General features: G+C 42.6%; 16 non-coding genes across 16 annotated transcripts; all 16 read right to left on the reverse strand.

Moving 5' to 3' along the window:
• Positions 1–363: 363 nt before the first annotated feature.
• On the reverse strand, positions 364–445 carry trnal-aag (transfer RNA leucine (anticodon AAG)). Its single transcript has one exon. It is a non-coding gene; the product is annotated as a tRNA-Leu (tRNA).
• A 272-nt stretch (positions 446–717) lies between these two features.
• trnam-cau (transfer RNA methionine (anticodon CAU)) lies at positions 718–789 on the reverse strand. Its single transcript has one exon. It is a non-coding gene; the product is annotated as a tRNA-Met (tRNA).
• Positions 790–994: 205 nt separating this feature from the next.
• Positions 995–1066, reverse strand: trnam-cau (transfer RNA methionine (anticodon CAU)). The gene has a single exon. It is a non-coding gene; the product is annotated as a tRNA-Met (tRNA).
• A 282-nt stretch (positions 1067–1348) lies between these two features.
• Positions 1349–1430, reverse strand: trnal-uag (transfer RNA leucine (anticodon UAG)). The gene has a single exon. It is a non-coding gene; the product is annotated as a tRNA-Leu (tRNA).
• A 390-nt stretch (positions 1431–1820) lies between these two features.
• Positions 1821–1902, reverse strand: trnal-aag (transfer RNA leucine (anticodon AAG)). The gene has a single exon. It is a non-coding gene; the product is annotated as a tRNA-Leu (tRNA).
• An 895-nt stretch (positions 1903–2797) lies between these two features.
• trnal-aag (transfer RNA leucine (anticodon AAG)) lies at positions 2798–2879 on the reverse strand. Its single transcript has one exon. It is a non-coding gene; the product is annotated as a tRNA-Leu (tRNA).
• A 904-nt stretch (positions 2880–3783) lies between these two features.
• Positions 3784–3865, reverse strand: trnal-uag (transfer RNA leucine (anticodon UAG)). Its single transcript has one exon. It is a non-coding gene; the product is annotated as a tRNA-Leu (tRNA).
• A 389-nt stretch (positions 3866–4254) lies between these two features.
• Positions 4255–4336, reverse strand: trnal-aag (transfer RNA leucine (anticodon AAG)). Its single transcript has one exon. It is a non-coding gene; the product is annotated as a tRNA-Leu (tRNA).
• Positions 4337–5231: 895 nt separating this feature from the next.
• trnal-uag (transfer RNA leucine (anticodon UAG)) lies at positions 5232–5313 on the reverse strand. The gene has a single exon. It is a non-coding gene; the product is annotated as a tRNA-Leu (tRNA).
• Positions 5314–5712: 399 nt separating this feature from the next.
• On the reverse strand, positions 5713–5794 carry trnal-aag (transfer RNA leucine (anticodon AAG)). The gene has a single exon. It is a non-coding gene; the product is annotated as a tRNA-Leu (tRNA).
• Positions 5795–6697: 903 nt separating this feature from the next.
• trnal-uag (transfer RNA leucine (anticodon UAG)) lies at positions 6698–6779 on the reverse strand. Its single transcript has one exon. It is a non-coding gene; the product is annotated as a tRNA-Leu (tRNA).
• Positions 6780–7187: 408 nt separating this feature from the next.
• trnal-aag (transfer RNA leucine (anticodon AAG)) lies at positions 7188–7269 on the reverse strand. Its single transcript has one exon. It is a non-coding gene; the product is annotated as a tRNA-Leu (tRNA).
• A 903-nt stretch (positions 7270–8172) lies between these two features.
• Positions 8173–8254, reverse strand: trnal-uag (transfer RNA leucine (anticodon UAG)). The gene has a single exon. It is a non-coding gene; the product is annotated as a tRNA-Leu (tRNA).
• Positions 8255–8644: 390 nt separating this feature from the next.
• On the reverse strand, positions 8645–8726 carry trnal-aag (transfer RNA leucine (anticodon AAG)). Its single transcript has one exon. It is a non-coding gene; the product is annotated as a tRNA-Leu (tRNA).
• Positions 8727–9629: 903 nt separating this feature from the next.
• On the reverse strand, positions 9630–9711 carry trnal-uag (transfer RNA leucine (anticodon UAG)). Its single transcript has one exon. It is a non-coding gene; the product is annotated as a tRNA-Leu (tRNA).
• A 390-nt stretch (positions 9712–10101) lies between these two features.
• trnal-aag (transfer RNA leucine (anticodon AAG)) lies at positions 10102–10183 on the reverse strand. Its single transcript has one exon. It is a non-coding gene; the product is annotated as a tRNA-Leu (tRNA).
• Positions 10184–19186: the final 9003 nt, after the last annotated feature.

Here is a 19186-nt window from a genome sequence, read left to right on the forward strand (position 1 = left end):
TGTAAACAAGTTCCCATTTAAGTAGTCAACTGGCAATGTTCATTGTACATTCAACAGCAACCAGAGCTTCAATGGAAATACCTTCAACCAATCAGTCAAAAGAGCAATATTTAACAGTTGACTTTGCTTGGGTTGGAAATGTTTGCAAACTGAGATTCTTGATTGAGACTGCTTGGTTCAGATTTCACATTAATCATCGAAAAACATGGCTATGTGAGTCAGCATGGAGGAAGCCAAGTGGCCACTGACCCTTTTGGTAATATTGGTTACCTCACACAAGTTCACCAAGGTTAATACACTTAACTATGTTAAAAAGAGCTGCATGCAACTTACTGTCTTTACCAGATACCTTACATTATCAAATGGCATTGGTGGGATTTGAACCCACGCCTCCTGAGAGACTGGAGCCTTAATCCAGCGCCTTAGACCGCTCGGCCACACTACCTTAAAATGTGTCTTCATTGTTTCAGCAGTTGTTGAACAAGTGAAGAAGGCAAATATGCAGAATAAGTTGAGATGTTTCAATGAAAATAAGAGCCACTATTTGAAGGTATTAGTACATTTTCGCCAATGCCTGGGCTGTGAGTGTTGTGAAAATAGTGATGTAGTGGCATTGTGTAACTTTACACTGGGAACCAAGTGAAAACATGGCAATGTGATTATGAAAGGAAAGGATGAAGACAGCATGGAGCCTTGCAGGCCCAAAGCATTTACACTTAGCAGAGGATGGTTTCGATCCATCGACCTCTGGGTTATGGGCCCAGCACGCTTCCGCTGCGCCACTCTGCTCGCCTTTCCACAACTTGGGACTTCCAAATCTGTGCTTTACTAATCATGGGCATCTTTGGGAACCTGTGGGAACCAATGTTTCAGTAGCTTACAGGTTTCAAAGTTAAGTTAGCTTCTTTCTAGTGATTTCCAAAATTTCCTCCAGGACTCTTGAAGGTAAGTCCAAGAGGATGGACTCATCCTCCCGATCTAAAGCCTTTACAACTAGCAGAGGATGGTTTCGATCCATCGACCTCTGGGTTATGGGCCCAGCACGCTTCCGCTGCGCCACTCTGCTCGCTCAACAAGTCCTGGGGCTTTAACATCTGTCTTTCACTAATTGTGGGAATCTTTGGGAACCCGTGGGAACCAAAAGTTCAGCAGCTTAAAGGGTGCAAATTTATGCATTTGGGGGACCGTGCACTTCTTTCTAGTGATTTTCGCAATTCCCTCCAAGAATCCTTAAGGTTCCACTTTTTTGGGGGCACCCACACTTCTAACTTACCTGGAGTTGCCCAAAGGAGAACTGCCTATGTGAACACATTTCTTCCAGCAATCTTAAAGGCAAGTCCAGAAAGGATGGCAGTGGTGGGATTTGAACCCACGCCTCCATAGAGACTGGAGCCTAAATCCAGCGCCTTCGACCACTCCGCCACACTACCTCATCGTTAAACTCTGCTCTTACTCTGCTCAGTGGTTGTAAACAAGTTCCCATTTAAGTAGTCAACTGGCAATGTTCATTGTACATTCAACAGCAACCAGAGCTTCAATGGAAATACCTTCAACCAATCAGCCAAAAGAGCAATATTTAACAGTTGACTTTGCTTGGGTTGGAAATGTTTGCAAACTGAGATTCTTGATTGAGACTGCTTGGTTCATATTTCACATTAATCATCGAAAAACATGGCTATGTGAGTCAGCATGGAGCAAGCCAAGTGGCCACTGACCCTTTTGGTAATATTGGTTACCTCACACAAGTTTAATACACTTAGCTATGTTAACAAGAGGTGCATGCAACTTACTGTCTTTACCAGATATCTTACATTATCAAATGGCATTGGTGGGATTTGAACCCACGCCTCCTGAGAGACTGGAGCCTTAAGCCAGCGCCTTAGACCGCTCGGCCACACTACCTTAAAATGTTTCTTCATTGTTTCAGCAGTTGTTGAACAAGTGAAGAAGGCAAATATGCAGAATAAGTTGAGATGTTTCAATGAAAATAAGAGCCACTATTTGAAGGTATTAGTACATTTTCGCCAATGCCTGGGCTGTGAGTGTTGTGAAAATAGTGATATTGTGTAACTTTACACTGGGAACCAAGTGAAAACATGGCAATGTGATTATGAAAGGAAAGGATGAAGACAGCATGGAGCCTTGCAGGCCCAAAGTATTTACACTTAGCAGAGGATGGTTTCAATCCATCGACCTCTGGGTTATGGGCCCAGCACGCTTCCGCTGCGCCACTCTGCTCGCCTTTCCACAACTTGGGACTTCCAAATCTGTGCTTTACTAATCATGGGCATCTTTGGGAACCTGTGGGAACCAATGTTTCAGTAGCTTACAGGTTTCAAAGTTAAGTTAGCTTCTTTCTAGTGATTTCCAAAATTTCCTCCTGGACTCTTGAAGGTAAGTCCAAGAGGATGGACTCATCCTCCCGATCCAAAGCCTTTACAACTAGCAGAGGATGGTTTCGATCCATCGACCTCTGGGTTATGGGCCCAGCACGCTTCCGCTGCGCCACTCTGCTCGCTCAACAAGTCCTGGGTCTGTAACATCTGTCTTTTACTAATTGTGGGAATCTTTGGGAACCCGTGGGAACCAAAAGTTCAGCAGCTTAGAGGGTGCAAATTTATGCATTTGGGGGACCGTGCACTTCTTTCTAGTGATTTTCGCAATTCCCTCCAAGAATCCTTAAGGTTCCACTTTTTTGGGGGCACCCACACTTCTAACTTACCTGGAGTTGCCCAAAGGAGAACTGCCTATGTGAACACATTTCTTCCAGCAATCTTAAAGGCAAGTCCAGAAAGGATGGCAGTGGTGGGATTTGAACCCACGCCTCCTGAGAGACTGGAGCCTTAATCCAGCGCCTTAGACCGCTCGGCCACACTACCTTAAAATGTGTCTTCATTGTTTCAGCAGTTGTTGAACAAGTGAAGAAGGCAAATATGCAGAATAAGTTGAGATGTTTCAATGAAAATAAGAGCCACTATTTGAAGGTATTAGTACATTTTCGCCAATGCCTGGGCTGTGAGTGTTGTGAAAATAGTGATGTAGTGGCATTGTGTAACTTTACACTGGGGAACCAAGTGAAAGCATGGCAATGTGATTATGAAAGGAAAGGATGAAGACAGCATGGAGCCTTGCAGGCCCAAAGTATTTACACTTAGCAGAGGATGGTTTCGATCCATTGACCTCTGGGTTATGGGCCCAGCACGCTTCCGCTGCGCCACTCTGCTCGCCTTTCCACAACTTGGGACTTCCAAATCTGTGCTTTACTAATCATGGGTATCTTTGGGAACCTGTGGGAACCAATGTTTCAGTAGCTTACAGGTTTCAAAGTTAAGTTAGCTTCTTTCTAGTGATTTCCAAAATTTCCTCCAGGACTCTTGAAGGTAAGTCCAAGAGGATGGACTCATCCTCCCGATCTAAAGCCTTTACAACTAGCAGAGGATGGTTTCGATCCATCGACCTCTGGGTTATGGGCCCAGCACGCTTCCGCTGCGCCACTCTGCTCGCTCAACAAGTCCTGGGGCTGTAACATCTGTCTTTCACTAATTGTGGGAATCTTTGGGAACCCGTGGGAACCAAAAGTTCAGCAGCTTAAATGGTGCAAATTTATGCATTTGGGGGACCGTGCACTTCTTTCTAGTGATTTTCGCAATTCCCTCCAAGAATCCTTAAGGTTCCACTTTTTTGGGGGCACCCACACTTCTAACTTACCTGGAGTTGCCCAAAGGAGAACTGCCTATGTGAACACATTTCTTCCAACAATCTTAAAGGCAAGTCCAGAAAGGATGGCAGTGGTGGGATTTGAACCCACGCCTCCATAGAGACTGGAGCCTAAATCCAGCGCCTTCGACCAATCGGCCACAGTACCGCATCTTTAAACTCTGCTCTTACTCTGCTCAGTGGTTGTAAACAAGTTCCATTTAAGTAGTCAACTGGCAATGTTCATTGTACATTCAACAGCAACCAGAGCTTCAATGGAAATACCTTCAACCAATCAGCCAAAAGAGCAATATTTAACAGTTGACTTTGCTTGGGTTGGAAATGTTTGCAAACTGAGATTCTTGATTGAGACTGCTTGGTTCATATTTCACATTAATCATCGAAAAACATGGCTATGTGAGTCAGCATGGAGCAAGCCAAGTGGCCACTGACCCTTTTGGTAATATTGGTTACCTCACACAAGTTTAATACACTTAGCTATGTTAACAAGAGGTGCATGCAACTTACTGTCTTTACCAGATATCTTACATTATCAAATGGCATTGGTGGGATTTGAACCCACGCCTCCTGAGAGACTGGAGCCTTAATCCAGCGCCTTAGACCGCTCGGCCACACTACCTTAAAATGTGTCTTCATTGTTTCAGCAGTTGTTGAACAAGTGAAGAAGGCAAATATGCAGAATAAGTTGAGATGTTTCAATGAAAATAAGAGCCACTATTTGAAGGTATTAGTACATTTTCGCCAATGCCTGGGCTGTGAGTGTTGTGAAAATAGTGATATTGTGTAACTTTACACTGGGAACCAAGTGAAAACATGGCAATGTGATTATGAAAGGAAAGGATGAAGACAGCATGGAGCCTTGCAGGCCCAAAGTATTTACACTTAGCAGAGGATGGTTTCGATCCATCGACCTCTGGGTTATGGGCCCAGCACGCTTCCGCTGCGCCACTCTGCTCGCCTTTCCACAACTTGGGACTTCCAAATCTGTGCTTTACTAATCATGGGCATCTTTGGGAACCTGTGGGAACCAATGTTTCAGTAGCTTACAGGTTTCAAAGTTAAGTTAGCTTCTTTCTAGTGATTTCCAAAATTTCCTCCAGGACTCTTGAAGGTAAGTCCAAGAGGATGGACTCATCCTCCCGATCTAAAGCCTTTACAACTAGCAGAGGATGGTTTCGATCCATCGACCTCTGGGTTATGGGCCCAGCACGCTTCCGCTGCGCCACTCTGCTCGCTCAACAAGTCCTGGGGCTGTAACATCTGTCTTTCACTAATTGTGGGAATCTTTGGGAAACCGTGGGAACCAAAAGTTCAGCAGCTTAAAGGGTGCAAATTTATGCATTTGGGGGACCGTGCACTTCTTTCTAGTGATTTTCGCAATACCTTCCAAGAATCCTTAAGGTTCCACTTTTTTGGGGGCACCCACACTTCTAACTTACCTGGAGTTGCCCAAAGGAGAACTGCCTATGTGAACACATTTCTTCCAGCAATCTTAAAGGCAAGTCCAGAAAGGATGGCAGTGGTGGGATTTGAACCCACGCCTCCATAGAGACTGGAGCCTAAATCCAGCGCCTTCGACCACTCGGCCACACTACCTCATCGTTAAACTCTGCTCTTACTCTGCTCAGTGGTTGTAAACAAGTTCCCATTTAAGTAGTCAACTGGCAATGTTCATTGTACATTCAACAGCAACCAGAGCTTCAATGGAAATACCTTCAACCAATCAGTCAAAAGAGCAATATTTAACAGTTGACTTTGCTTGGGTTGGAAATGTTTGCAAACTGAGATTCTTGATTGAGACTGCTTGGTTCAGATTTCACATTAATCATCGAAAAACATGGCTATGTGAGTCAGCATGGAGGAAGCCAAGTGGCCACTGACCCTTTTGGTAATATTGGTTACCTCACACAAGTTCACCAAGGTTAATACACTTAACTATGTTAAAAAGAGCTGCATGCAACTTACTGTCTTTACCAGATACCTTACATTATCAAATGGCAGTGGTGGGATTTGAACCCACGCCTCCTGAGAGACTGGAGCCTTAATCCAGCGCCTTAGACCGCTCGGCCACACTACCTTAAAATGTGTCTTCATTGTTTCAGCAGTTGTTGAACAAGTGAAGAAGGCAAATATGCAGAATAAGTTGAGATGTTTCAATGAAAATAAGAGCCACTATTTGAAGGTATTAGTACATTTTCGCCAATGCCTGGGCTGTGAGTGTTGTGAATATAGTGATGTAGTGGCATTGTGTAACTTTACACTGGGAACCAAGTGAAAACATGGCAATGTGATTATGAAAGGAAAGGATGAAGACAGCATGGAGCCTTGCAGGCCCAAAGTATTTACACTTAGCAGAGGATGGTTTCGATCCATCGACCTCTGGGTTATGGGCCCAGCACGCTTCCGCTGCGCCACTCTGCTCGCCTTTCCACAACTTGGGACTTCCAAATCTGTGCTTTACTAATCATGGGCATCTTTGGGAACCTGTGGGAACCAATGTTTCAGTAACTTACAGGTTTCAAAGTTAAGTTAGCTTCTTTCTAGTGATTTCCAAAATTTCCTCCTGGACTCTTGAAGGTAAGTCCAAGAGGATGGACTCATCCTCCCGATCTAAAGCCTTTACAACTAGCAGAGGATGGTTTCGATCCATCGACCTCTGGGTTATGGGCCCAGCACGCTTCCGCTGCGCCACTCTGCTCCCTCAACAAGTCCTGGGGCTGCAACATCTGTCTTCCACTAATTGTGGGAATCTTTGGGAACCCGTGGGAACCAAAAGTTCAGCAGCTTAAAGGGTGCAAATTTATGCATTTGGGGGACCGTGCACTTCTTTCTAGTGATTTTCGCAATTCCCTCCAAGAATCCTTAAGGTTCCACTTTTTTGGGGGCACCCACACTTCTAACTTACCTGGAGTTGCCCAAAGGAGAACTGCCTATGTGAACACATTTCTTCCAGCAATCTTAAAGGCAAGTCCAGAAAGGATGGCAGTGGTGGGATTTGAACCCACGCCTCCATAGAGACTGGAGCCTAAAGCCAGCGCCTTCGACCACTCGGCCACACTACCTCATCTTTAAACTCTGCTCTTACTCTGCTCAGTGGTTGTAAACAAGTTCCCATTTAAGTAGTCAACTGGCAATGTTCATTGTACATTCAACAGCAACCAGAGCTTCAATGGAAATACCTTCAACCAATCAGTCAAAAGAGCAATATTTAACAGTTGACTTTGCTTGGGTTGGAAATGTTTGCAAACTGAGATTCTTGATTGAGACTGCTTGGTTCATATTTCACATTAATCATCGAAAAACATGGCTATGTGAGTCAGCATGGAGCAAGCCAAGTGGCCACTGACCCTTTTGGTAATATTGGTTACCTCACACAAGTTCACCAAGGTTAATACACTTAGCTAACTTAACTATGTTAACAAGAGCTGCATGCAACTTACTGTCTTTACCAGATACCTTACATTATCAAATGGCAGTGGTGAGATTTGAACCCACGCCTCCTGAGAGACTGGAGCCTTAATCCAGCGCCTTAGACCGCTCGGCCACACTACCTTAAAATGTGTCTTCATTGTTTCAGCAGTTGTTGAACAAGTGAAGAAGGCAAATATGCAGAATAAGTTGAGATGTTTCAATGAAAATAAGAGCCACTATTTGAAGGTATTAGTACATTTTCGCCAATGCCTGGGCTGTGAGTGTTGTGAAAATAGTGATGTAGTGGCATTGTGTAACTTTACACTGGGAACCAAGTGAAAACATGGCAATGTGATTATGAAAGGAAAGGATGAAGACAGGATGGAGCCTTGCAGGTCCAAAGTATTTACACTTAGCAGAGGATGGTTTCGATCCATCGACCTCTGGGTTATGGGCCCAGCACTCTTCCGCTGCGCCACTCTGCTCGCCTTTCCACAACTTGGGACTTCCAAATCTGTGCTTTACTAATCATGGGCATCTTTGGGAACCTGTGGGAACCAATGTTTCAGTAGCTTACAGGTTTCAAAGTTAAGTTAGCTTCTTTCTAGTGATTTCCAAAATTTCCTCCAGGACTCTTGAAGGTAAGTCCAAGAGGATGGATTCAACCTCCCGATCTAAAGCCTTTACAACTAGCAGAGGATGGTTTCGATCCATCGACCTCTGGGTTATGGGCCCAGCACGCTTCCGCTGCGCCACTCTGCTCGCTCAACAAGTCCTGGGTCTGTAACATCTGTCTTTCACTAATTGTGGGAATCTTTGGGAACCCGTGGGAACCAAAAGTTCAGCAGCTTAAAGGGTGCAAATTTGTGCATTTGGGGGACCGTGCACTTCTTTCTAGTGATTTTCGCAATACCTTCCAAGAATCCTTAAGGTTCCACTTTTTTGGGTGCACCCACACTTCTAACTTACCTGGAGTTGCCCAAAGGAGAACTGCCTATGTGAACACATTTCTTCCAGCAATCTTAAAGGCAAGTCCAGAAAGGATGGCAGTGGTGGGATTTGAACCCACGCCTCCATAGAGACTGGAGCCTAAATCCAGGGCCTTCGACCACTCGGCCACACTACCTCATCTTTAAACTCTGCTCTTACTCTGCTCAGTGGTTGTAAACAAGTTCCCATTTAAGTAGTGTACTGGCAATGTTCATTGTACATTCAACAGCAACCAGAGCTTCAATGGAAATACCTTCAACCAATCAGTCAAAAGAGCAATATTTAACAGTTGACTTTGCTTGGGTTGGAAATGTTTGCAAACTGAGATTCTTGATTGAGACTGCTTGGTTCATATTTCACATTAATCATCGAAAAACATGGCTATGTGAGTCAGCATGGAGCAAGCCAAGTGGCCACTGACCCTTTTGGTAATATTGGTTACCTCACACAAGTTTAATACACTTAGCTATGTTAACAAGAGGTGCATGCAACTTACTGTCTTTACCAGATATCTTACATTATCAAATGGCAGTGGTGGGATTTGAACCCACGCCTCCTGAGAGACTGGAGCCTTAATCCAGCGCCTTAGACCGCTCGGCCACACTACCTTAAAATGTGTCTTCATTGTTTCAGCAGTTGTTGAACAAGTGAAGAAGGCAAATATGCAGAATAAGTTGAGATGTTTCAATGAAAATAAGAGCCACTATTTGAAGGTATTAGTACATTTTCGCCAATGCCCGGGCTGTGAGTGTTGTGAAAATAGTGATGTAGTGGCATTGTGTAACTTTACACTGGGAACCAAGTGAAAACATGGCAATGTGATTATGAAAGGAAAGAATGAAGACAGCATGGAGCCTTGCAGGTCCAAAGTATTTACACTTAGCAGAGGATGGTTTCGATCTATCGACCTCTGGGTTATGGGCCCAGCACGCTTCCGCTGCGCCACTCTGCTCGCCTTTCCACAACTTGGGACTTCCAAATCTGTGCTTTACTAATCATGGGCATCTTTGGGAACCTGTGGGAACCAATGTTTCAGTAGCTTACAGGTTTCAAAGTTAAGTTAGCTTCTTTCTAGTGATTTCCAAAATTTCCTCCAGGACTCTTGAAGGTAAGTCCAAGAGGATGGACTCATCCTCCCGATCTAAAGCCTTTACAACTAGCAGAGGATGGTTTCGATCCATCGACCTCTGGGTTATGGGCCCAGCACGCTTCCGCTGCGCCACTCTGCTCGCTCAACAAGTCCTGGGGCTTTAACATCTGTCTTTCACTAATTGTGGGAATCTTTGGGAACCCGTGGGAACCAAAAGTTCAGCAGCTTAAAGGGTGCAAATTTATGCATTTGGGGGACCGTGCACTTCTTTCTAGTGATTTTCGCAATTCCCTCCAAGAATCCTTAAGGTTCCACTTTTTTGGGGGCACCCACACTTCTAACTTACCTGGAGTTGCCCAAAGGAGAACTGCCTATGTGAACACATTTCTTCCAGCAATCTTAAAGGCAAGTCCAGAAAGGATGGCAGTGGTGGGATTTGAACCCACGCCTCCATAGAGACTGGAGCCTAAATCCAGCGCCTTCGACCACTCGGCCACACTACCTCATCGTTAAACTCTGCTCTTACTCTGCTCAGTGGTTGTAAACAAGTTCCCATTTAAGTAGTCAACTGGCAATGTTCATTGTACATTCAACAGCAACCAGAGCTTCAATGGAAATACCTTCAACCAATCAGTCAAAAGAGCAATATTTAACAGTTGACTTTGCTTGGGTTGGAAATGTTTGCAAACTGAGATTCTTGATTGAGACTGCTTGGTTCATATTTCACATTAATCATCGAAAAACATGGCTATGTGAGTCAGCATGGAGCAAGCCAAGTGGCCACTGATCCTTTTGGTAATATTGGTTACCTCACACAAGTTTAATACACTTAGCTATGTTAACAAGAGGTGCATGCAACTTACTGTCTTTACCAGATATCTTACATTATCAAATGGCAGTGGTGGAATTTGAACCCACGCCTCCTGAGAGACTGGAGCCTTAATCCAGTGCCTTAGACCGCTCGGCCACACTACCTTAAAATGTGTCTTCATTGTTTCAGCAGTTGTTGAACAAGTGAAGAAGGCAAATATGCAGAATAAGTTGAGATGTTTCAATGAAAATAAGAGCCACTATTTGAAGGTATTAGTACATTTTCGCCAATGCCTGGGCTGTGAGTGTTGTGAAAATAGTGATGTAGTGGCATTGTGTAACTTTACACTGGGAACCAATTGAAAACATGGCAATGTGATTATGAAAGGAAAGGATTAAGACAGCATGGAGTCTTGCAGGCCCAAAGTATTTACACTTAGCAGAGGATAGTTTCGATCCATTGACCTCTGGGTTATGGGCCCAGCACGCTTCCGCTGCGCCACTCTGCTCGCCTTTCCACGACTTGGGACTTCCAAATCTGTGCTTTACTAATCATGGGCATCTTTGGGAACCTGTGGGAACCAATGTTTCAGGAGCTTACAGGTTTCAAAGTTAAGTTAGCTTCTTTCTAGTGATTTCCAAAATTTCCTCCAGGACTCTTGAAGGTAAGTCCAGAAAACGGTCCCGATATCCAGAGAGTTTTCACAGGGTAGTACAGCAACATTATTTCTAGGATGTTCTATATGGTCTATATGGAATATATGGTGTCCACTGTAGCATTAAGAAGTGAAGACATTTAATTTTAGACTCTCATGGCAATGCATGCTTAATCATCATCACTGGTTTACCGAAGCAAGTCAGTTAGCCGACGAAAACATATAAAAGACACATTGAAGATTTTGACATGATCATTAAACCTGATTAAATCACAAACCCAAAATGAGAGTCACTGCTTTGTGGGGTTAAATAGATCTACATATCGTTTTCCAATCGCTGTGATATATTGTTCTCTCTGTTGCTCATAATGGCTGCAGGGAATACCTGGGGGGACTCTCCCTAGCTCTCTTTCTTGCTCACACACAAAGAGAAACATATATATATACATGCATACACACCCATCCACACACATATAGAACATACAAGCATACATACACAAATATGGAAACAAATTGACACACACGCACACTTCCAATAAAGCAGAAAAATTAGGTAAACACATACATCCTATCTGCACATATAACCAAGGTTTAATACTCAGCTCACACACATACATAAACATGAATACACACAAAACTAGAAACACAAAACTTGTGCAAATTTACACACACATACATACACATGGGCAGAAAAAATAAACATTCATAAATGAATGCAAAAATGTGACTAACTCATATATGCTCAATGACCTCACGCGCTCTCCCTTGCTCACTCGCACACACGGCAGGCACACAACACGTTGATTGACCTGGCCTTTGTTAATGTCACATCTGCCCTCTCCCAAGTCCTCCTGGGCTGACTGGCTAATATGGCCATTACGCTCCAATAGGTTGAGATGTTAAAGATAACCTGCCTGTTTCTGGAGACAAGGAGAGAGATGGGGGTGGAGGACAGGAGAAAGATGAGGCGGCCGATTGATATATGGATGGTTCGAAGAAAAGAAGGTGAAAAACACACACACACACACAAAAGCGCTCACATTCACCCTCAAGGTGTTTGTGGACATTATGCAGAAAATAAAAGCTCCTTGCATGCCAGAGTGATTGGTGTGTGTATGTGTCTGCGTGTGTGAGTGCAACAACCACAGCAAATTGCCAACAGTCAAAATGAAAAATGTGCACATGTATGAGTGGGAGCACTTGTTCAGTGGAGAGATGAGAACCAGATTAAATTTGAAACATTAGTAGAGCCCTCACACTTTTTTCCCAGTGGAACATTTCAGAGCTCTTTAGAATGAAATCAGTTTGGTAAATTGATCTCAAATTTGAACAACACTACATTTATTTGAAAAACATAATGAATAACAAGATTTTTAGGCAGAGCCATGATCATGAAAACAAAATATGGGACCCTCATTTTAACATCACCATATTACTATTATGTTATATGTTATATTATGCTAAATGTTACCTGGATATATTTCTATAAACTGTTTTACCACTGTTGGTTAGGTATAATTTGCCATTTTCCTTTACTTGCTGTCAGGTTATCAACTGTTCCTTTACTGGGCAGTGGTATTTTGAGATCCAAACAAAATGCCATACTAATATTTGACTGTTAACATTAGTGTTGTGTAGAGCAGTGGTTCTCAACCCAGATCATTTCTGGGGGTTGGCAGATGGTCGTGGAGAAAAAAATAAAATAACATATTAAAAATAAAATAACATTAATATTTCTTTACATCGCCTGTATCTGCCTGTGATATAATTTGGCATAGATTTTATTGAGTGTGTTTGTGAGAGTCAAAGTGTGTGTGCACATGATTTCCTGACTTGATTTTTCAACGGGTCAGGAGAGAGAAAAAGTAATCAAGCTCATCAAAAATCCACAAAATTGCAAAAAACAAAGCATTATTTATTTGGACTACATTTATTTATCAGAACATTCACAATAATCACTCAAAATCAGCAGGAGGAGGCGCGTAAAAAAACAGCAGTTTACACCGAACACAAACATTATTATTTTGGAAAAGGTTGAGAACCACTGGTGTAGAGCACTATGCCTGAGCAATGTGTACATACTGTTTAAATGCACAACAGCTGAGTAATGGCAAAGGTTTTGTGTCACATACAGTTTAATTTAGTTTATTACTTTATTTGACAGAGACAGTGCATATGAATAAAATTTCTCAAAATAATCATAACTACAGGTCCCTGGTTAGAAGAACCATACTGCATATGTTCTGCTAATTCGCTACCATCAACAGCAAGGCTATCATTATGCCAGAAAAGATTAGCCGCCATATAAGCATAGAAAATGACAATCACGTATTATATCATATGGCTATACACAAAACATGTTAGGTTACTTTAGCAGTTACTCAGTGGTCAACTCTTTTGTTTCTGGTGTAATTAGATTTTTTTTTTTCAATTTACCTTCGAACTACTGCAGTGCCCGTTCAAAGCGTGCCTGTTCGGAACGGGTTGATTGCTTTGCCTCCGGTATTGCTGCTTGCAGCTTTTTCAAGAAGTGCTCATCCAAACAACTTAACACTCGACACTGCACTTCATTGGGTCCTGTGCAATACACCCCGCTGAGTGTGAAGTCGAACTGTTGTCTAGAAAATGACTAATAAATATGTCACGTAGATCTTTCTCCAATCTCTCTTTTTTTACCTGTTCTTTGAATGTACCGTAGCAAGCAACGGAGAGCGAGCTTTACCCGGCATGATGCTCGGCAGTGTAACGGTTAATATTGTAGAGAGCGACAGAGAGCGAGCTGTACCCAGCATTCCGTTCGGCGGTGTAACAGTTAACAGGGGTCCCTGCTCAATGCACTACACAATGTGCGCACTAACGCACTACTAATAAAAATGTCCCGTAGATTTCAAGAGCTCACACTCAACGAGCAAGCTTCTTTGGGTCATCGGCAATACAGCCTCCAAGTGTGAAGTCGATCAGATGAACGGTTGTCGAACGGTTTCATGTTTGCTTGGTTGTGGTTCCAAGTGGTGGAAATCTGTCTGTACTTCTGCCTATGACAGAATCAGACACAATAAACTGCAAAGGGTCAAATTTGCTGTAGAAAAGTGCCTCAGTTCTGTTGGTTAGAGATGTTATATCCATTAAGCTAAGTCTTTACCCACTGCCTGTTCATTGCCATCCTTTGTTTTTGCTGCTGTATTGGAGTCTCTCTGGAGTTTCTCATTTTGGTCCATGCAACCACTTTTGTATGTCTGATTTAGCTAAAACAACACGAAGTGCACAGAGTGTATCTTCAGTTTGTTTCTTTTCTGTTGTGTACCTCTGTTTGTTTTGTCTTTAATTTGTCTAGCACTAATTTAAAAGAGACAAATACACTGTGTTTCCAAGGACTGCTTCACAATAAAAGCCACCCCAAGTTTTTCCTTAATCATCAAACCTTTTCTGGCTACACCTGCGGTATAACTATTTATGCCATGACCATGATAACGCATTGCATTGTACAGTGAAGGTTTACTCGAGTGGATGCGTTTCCTTGGAACAACTATGTCCCCTTTGGAACAATGTCAATGGAACAATGTTCTCCAATCCTTGTGGTGCTTTTATTTGCACAGGTTTTTACATCAATGCTGCAGAGGCAGTTCAGGAAGTTCCAAAGCGTCCCAAAGTCACCCACAATGCCACAATGCAGTCTCAGTTGGGAAATGCACGCACCTTTCAAAGCCTGCCAAAACACAAGCTGCACTTTGCTGCAAGCCCTTGGATGCGATCACAACTTAAAGTCAAAGCCAACATCGACCAAATACAACCATGCAGCACGTCTTTGCACATGAAATGTAGTGGAGGATTTACTTCATTAAATCCTTGAAATGATTCAAAGACTTTTGGAGAAGGCACAAAGCCCCTTTTCAAACTTTTCTATGTAAAGAAAACTGATTTCATCCTGTTGTCAAAAAAAGCACCAGAGTTTTATCTCTTTGCCACTATACTCTTATGCTACGTTGCTCTTACCTGCAATTGTTCTGTTCGTCTGATTATTCTCAAGTGTTGAAATATAACATTTTGTTTGTTGTTTTTGAAGTTTATAAGCCCGGAGTTTCAGAGCGTTCGAACCGTTGTCGTAATATTTCTGTTTGGTAAACGTGAATGACATATTTCCATCCTTCCTGTAAGTAAATCATCTAGGGTCCTGCGTGTTTGTTTTAGTTCATTCAAAATAATTAAGTCCTTTGTTACTTTGTGTTCTCTTTCCATAGATTTAAATTTTGCACTCCAATTATAAAACTTCTTTCTCTTCTTCATCTCTTCTTAAAGGAGGATTAAGACATAATCTTGCCGTTAATAACTGCTTTTGCCCCTTCCCAAAGGGTAATAGGATCAATGCTGTCCATGTTATTTATTTCTAGATAATCACAAGTGTGATATAGGAGCATGGTCAGATAATGTGGTGTGGTCACTTGTACATCGTTTTACCTTGGACAGATCATTTTTAAACATTAAGAAGTAATCATGTCTAGAATAGCAGTCGTGGGGATTAGAATAAAATGTATAATCTCTCTCATCAGGGTGTAGTGCTCTCCAGATGTCTATTAAGCCTATTTCTGTTGAGTCTCTTTTCATGACTTTAGCTGCCTGGCTTGCACTGTGTTGTCTTTTGCTTTGTGTGTCGAACTTTGGCCGCCTAGTATTACCATGTCTTTACTTCCCGACGCTATTAAAGGCACTGTTTGTAACTTCTTACGCGTATAAATCATTGTGATTCGGTGTCCCATGCGCGCTCGCGTGTGGCTACGCTGTTCAGACTCAGACTCCAACACAAACTGCACGGAAGCACCAAAACCGCAAAGTTCTATCTGGTGAAGCCCGTCTTGCAAGACAGTGTTAACTCTTCCTGCTTCGGCCTCCTGACCGCGGTCAGAAGACACAGGGGAGACCGTAGCTTTGGTCTCCAGGGCCAGAGTCTCTGCTGTACGCTGCTCCTCTGCCTGCCTGCCTTCACTCACACACCGTGCTCGTTCTCGCTCGCACACTACACACTGCAGAAGAGTTAGTTTAGCTCTGAGAATATCTAGTGAATGTACAGTGGAAGTTTGTGCAGAAATAGATGCTGCAGCTCCTCCAGACCAACAGAGGTTTCTTGTATCGTTTCCTGCTGCTGAGTGAAGGGACGGCGCTCCAGAGCGAGTAACGTTATCTACAACCGCGGCTGCGGTGTCTCCCTGGTTCCTCCTGACCACGGTCGGGAGGCTGAAGCAGGTAAACACAGTGTCAACATTGATTCATTGAGAGACCTCCGTCTGGTCAGCTAACATTACTGCTAAGCAGGTGAAATATAGAGTGATATTGTGGTTTTAGCTGACGTGTGTCGCCTCACTGTTTTGAGCGATGCTCGTTCATTTCTATGTAGAGCAAGCACAAGCGCGAGTAACAGGATGCTGACTTTCGTTGACTTAACGGCCACAGGTGTCGCTGTTAACAAGCAATTTTTGATTCTTACATAAAGTCCCTTTAATAATTTTACTCAGCATATAAGGACCCTTCTCTGGTGGGCTGTATAGGTTTGTCAGAGTGGTATAGCTGTAATTATACATTTTTCCAGTCGACATATCTACCTTCCTTTTCTGCATTTATATTTTGTACCTGGAATAATATTTGTGACTTAACAAGGATTTGCAACCCCCCTTCGAGATGAACTATGTTAAGGGTAAAATTCTCACGTCAATTCTTATTACGTTTTTCACGCTCAGGATTTTATAGTCTTGATAGTCTAGATTATTAGCCCATTTACATTATAAAATATAATCTTCTTTAGATTGGAGGTGTGATTCATGGTATGAACTATCACCTTAACATCACCTTGAGTTACAACTTAGCCTGACATTCTGGTTTGTATCCACAATATATTTTGAATTGCAATCAGCTTTCCCACAGTAATCTACTAAAAATAAAAGGGAAAAAAAATAGAAAAAAGAAAAGGAAACACACCTCCGAAAGTGGGCTTCTCTCGAGAAGCTCTAGGAGACCGTTGCAGGTGTTCCATGTGTGCTTGTCATGGAACCTTGGGCATACTCTTGTGTTTACCCTCTGGTTTACATGAAAAACATCAACGCTTTGCATGTCATGCCTTGGGAATATGTGTAACACCCCGACCCCCTCTCACAAGTCCAACATTTGAAACAAAACCATTATTGGAAAGTAGGAAAACCTCTTGAATATAAAGTGCTTTTAAATTCTTTTATATATTCATTCATTTATTTTTTATTATTATTTCATTGTGTCTCAGTTCTATTTAATTTGGTCTTACTCTATATAGGTGATACCGTTAGATCATCTTCCCTTTTATGTTCGGTATTAGACACAGGTCTATGGCTACAAAATATAAACAATACCTAGTTGATTTTACCCTTATCAGCCTTGCCCGTCCGCAGAGCTGAAAACGTATTATCTTGCTACGTGCCTTAAATCCCAAAAATGTTTGTCTATTTTTGATCAGGCAAAGTAAAGTAAATTCCACTCTGTGTTTCAGTCTCTTGTAAATAAAAGTTCTTCAAGTAGGCTGCTTATCCCTGTTTAACCCTCTGAGACGCGTGGGATCGTGGGTGATCCGGACCGAATTCACCGTCTTTCAGAGGCTGTAGCAGGTTTAGAGCTAGAGTGAAGTTACAGATATCATATGAAACTACAAAAAAACTTAAGGAATCCATTGGTACTGACCATGTCATGCTAGCTTGTCGCGAAGGAGGGTAAATAACGCTCCAAATTTGGGCTACATTTCGGCAAGGAAAAACTGGCATGGCCATTTTCAAAGGGGTCCCTTGACCTCTGACCTCAAGATATATGAATGAAAATGGGTTCTATGGGTACCCACAAGTCTCCCCTTCACAGGCATGCCCACTTTATGATAATCACATGAAGTTTGGGGCAAAAACCATGCATTTTTTTTGCATGTAGTATAAATGTGTAATTTTTGCTTATCTAAAATGATGTGTTTGAATATTTCTGCCTACTGGGGTCCCTAAACAGTCTTGGAATTACATAAATTGGGTATTACTGTCAAGACTCTTGAGTAATTACTCAAGAGACTCTTGTGGATCCAATGAGCCCAATTGTATTCATGTGCGATGATGTTAGTCCCCATAGTAACCATTTTATTGTATTGAGACCATTTTATGGAACTTGACCTCACTGTATAAAATGACCTGTGGTGACCTTTAGGATAATCACAACCTCATGAAACTTTACAGTCACAAACTAGAGACCTAGAGCATTCAGAGGATGGATGGATCAAACTACAAACCTAGAGCATTCAGAGGATGGATGGCTTTCCGAGGTAGATTGAAAATAAGGGGGTTTCTAAGCAGTTTCCAGAACAGAAGTGCTCACCATCCAATCGCCGAAAAATGAAATTTTTGCAGACATTTTTATCAATTCTCGAGTGGTAAAAAATTGTTGAATTTAGAACCAGATTTGTGTAACAAATTGTATCACCCCAAAAATTGCTGCAAAAACTTATGAGACATAATAGAGCAGGGGAATGGCCATCATATACTTCAATCATAATGTTCTAAGCCCTTTACAATGTATTTTAAATAATTCATTCATTCATGTTTATTTCTGATTTATGACTAGAACAACTAGACACACAGCGCTGAGCTGCATCTCAAATTAATCTTCACGTTCCCAGCTTTCAGATACAGGTACACCACTTCTATGTGACATCTACTGTTGACCTGCTATCTCCCCATAAACACCCCCTGTACGCCCTAAAAAAAGACAAAAACAGGTCTACTGTGGGTCTCAGAGGATTAAGGCCCATATTGTCATTTATATGTGGCAGTAAAGTAGAAAATGAGAGAACAAAACAAAACAAAAGCCATACTTCTTTCCAAACTTCTTTTTCCCTATTCTTCATCTCCTCCATCCTCGCTCAATGACTGGGCGTGTTTACAGTGGAATCTTGAAACGCCCTGTCAGGAACTCTGTCAGGGGACTCCTAGCAGCTGGAAGTTGGCTGGGAACTGGCTGGCAGCTGGAAGGCCTTTGGCTGGGAGGGGACTTTCTAGGTGGCTGCATCTGTACCTGTGTTCACTCCCAGCACTGTACACTGCATTTAAGTTAGAAAATCACTTGTGACTGTTAACATGGGAAAAGCTTGTCTTTAGTCCCAGAGATCTTTAGCAGCAGCACCAATGCGTTAAATAGAGGAGTTCAGTAGCACCAAAAGCACTAATAGCCACGTCATTCTCTCTCCAAGTCCCCGCTGCAGTCTTTTTCATTCAGCTCCTCCAACACGTTCCTCCTGTCAAAAGTGGACTCATGCCTCTTTTACTTGGTTATTGGAGAAGGTCCAATGCCCTCCTCAAAGATTTCACATTTCTCTTTCCTTCTACATTTTCACCTATTGGATGACATCCAATGAACTCCGTACTGATCTCGCTCACTCTTTCTTTCTCCCCCCTCGCCTTCTCTCTCTCTCTCCCTCTCTCTGTCTGTCTTTGCCCGGCGCACCTCAGGTTTTTAAGATCTCGGG

The sequence above is a fragment of the Sebastes fasciatus genome, chromosome 10 (assembly GCF_043250625.1).
Source record: "Sebastes fasciatus isolate fSebFas1 chromosome 10, fSebFas1.pri, whole genome shotgun sequence".
Taxonomy (NCBI): domain Eukaryota; kingdom Metazoa; phylum Chordata; class Actinopteri; order Perciformes; family Sebastidae; genus Sebastes; species Sebastes fasciatus.